Source organism: Lipotes vexillifer, unplaced genomic scaffold, assembly GCF_000442215.2.
Source record: "Lipotes vexillifer unplaced genomic scaffold, Lipotes_vexillifer_v1.1 scaffold827, whole genome shotgun sequence".
In the NCBI taxonomy this organism is placed as follows: domain Eukaryota; kingdom Metazoa; phylum Chordata; class Mammalia; order Artiodactyla; family Lipotidae; genus Lipotes; species Lipotes vexillifer.
The window spans coordinates 102,149-104,656 of NW_006773114.1; positions in this window are offsets into that span (position 1 = coordinate 102,149).

A 2,508-nucleotide genomic window follows, 5' to 3' on the forward strand; every position below is an offset into this window, starting at 1 on the left:
CAGGATGGTAACAGCTCTGGTGGAGGTGGGGAAATTGCAGTGTGAACTCAAGAAAGGGGCTGAATAACTCAGCAAGGGATATAATAGGGTTTTGGAAGCCTTCTCAGTGGAATTTAATTTTTAAATGCCAGGCATTCTCTGGAGAGCTGACTCCCCTGGAAGAACCAGCTAACCATTTCTACTCTGGAAAAATTATCTCCACTGCCTCTCCACCATCGCTCTATAAGCAACTATAATGGCAGTGGCACAATAAATACATTAAGTGCCAAAGCTGATGGTAGCCTCTCTAATGACTAGAGCATCACAAATGATACCAAACTCCTTCCTAGGGGAATGAGAGGTTTGGGAGAGCATTCTGAAAGAGATTACATCTGAGTTAAACATTGAAGAACAGGAGTTGGCCAGACAAGGAGAAAGGGAAGTTCATTCCAGAAAGAGACTTAAGAAAACTAAGCACTTTCATGTCTCTTTGGTTCCAGAAATGTGGCCAGAGTTCTGTTTCTCTACAGAGAAGTGTTGATTCTGATTCAGCAGGGCTTGCTAAGGATCTAGACTGGAAAATGTCTCAAAGAAAATAGTCATTGTTTCTTTGTTCTAAGAGATATAGCCAAAAAAAATGAATAGGTTGAAGATGATGCCCTCTTTGGAAAAGGGCAAATAAGATATGGTTCCTATGTCTACCACGAGGGCAAAATGAGTTTCTATAACTCACAGGGTTTTCAAAGAAAATGAATAAGATGAACTTCTTGTTCCCATTCATGGTAACTATTTAGCAGTTAACAGAAATATTTCATTGTATCCTTCACTCCTTTCCCAAGCATCCTTTTTCAGTGAATATGGTCTGAAGACCTCATTTATGTGTCTGTAAACATCCGGAAAAACATACAGAAACTTGGTCAGAAGAAAGATATTGAATAGAAAAGACAGATGTTGCTTGGCATAATATGTTAACGTTCATAATATGTTAACGTTCATGAACTTATCAAAGGCAAGAAAACAAATGGATTTCTTCACTCTTGCCTAACTTTCATGTGCATGATACATAAATAATGTAAAAAGGTGACTCCTGTGCTGGCTTGCTTCCTCTTTCACTCATTTCCCAGTGCCTTCTCAGAATTCTAAGAGCCCTGTCATAGCATTATGAAAAGAAAACCAAGTTAATTGCATTTTCAAGATAGGTAAATGCTGATCTGTAATGACAGCCAGAACCCACATAGTGCTTACTATAACAGGAAACTATTCTAATGTATGAAGTTGCTCTTCATTACAGGTTTATGAGCTAAGTTCTGTATTATTTCCATTTTAGAGGGGCCTCACAACAAATAAGCTATATAGTTCACACATCAAATAAACAATGCAGTCTGAACTTGAACCCAGGAAATAGTAATGAAGCGTCTGTGCTTCTAACCACTATTCAGAAGAAACACATGATAGAGGAATCAACAGAGTGAATTTTTTTTTTTTTTTTTTTTTTTTTTGGGGGCTCCGGGCCCCTCTCACTGTTGTGGCCTCTCCCGTTGTGGAGCACAGGCTCTGGACGCGCAGGCTCGCCCAGCCACTCCGTGGCACTTGGGATCTTCCCGGACCAGGGCACGAACCTGTGTCCCCTGCATCGGCAGGCGGACTCCCAACCACTGCGCCACCAGGGAAGCCCAACAGAGTGAATTTTTTAAATGCTTTTCTTCTTCCCTCCAAACTCAGATGATTAAGGTTGGATTTGATAAAAAGCTGTTTAACACGCCCCAGGTATATCCTATGGCAGGGCTCCTCAACCCCCAGGCCGTGGACCAGTAGCGTTCCGGGGCCTGTTAGGAACGAGGCCACGCAGCAGGAGGTGAGTGGCAGGCGGGTGAGAGAGCGAAGCTTCATCTGCCGCTCTGCATCGCTCCCCATCGCTTGCATTACCGACTGAACCATCCCCGCCCCCCCTCTGTGGAGAAGTTGTCTTCCAGTAAACTGGTCCCTGGTGCCAAAAAGGTTGGGGACCGCTGCCCTATGGAAAAGAGAGCAGTGTGTGTGTGTGCATATGCGTGCACGTATGCATATGTATGTGTGAAAAGACCTCTGCCTCTGCACTGGAGAAGCAGGCCCAATGAAGGTAAAAACAAAGCATATCCAGCGTCATGTCTGTTATCTCCTTTGATTCCCAGGGCATATCTGCGATGTACACATCATCATTCCTACTCTGCCAGGAAAGAAACTGAACTCAAAGTGGCTAGGAGACTTCTCCCAGGTGACAGAATTGTGTGTGGCAGAGCCAGGATTTGAGTGCAAATGTCAACACAAAAGAATAGTATTGGGCTTCCCTGGTGGTGCAGTGGCTGAGAGTCTGCCTGCCGATGCAGGGGATGCGGGTTCGTGCCCCAGTCCAGGAGGATCCCACTTGCCGCGGAGAGGCTGGGTCCATGATCCATGGCCGCTGAGTCTGCGCGTCTGGAGCCTGTGCTCCGCAGCGGGAGAGGCCACAGCGGTGAGAGGCCCGTGTACCGCAAAAAAAAAAAAAAAAAA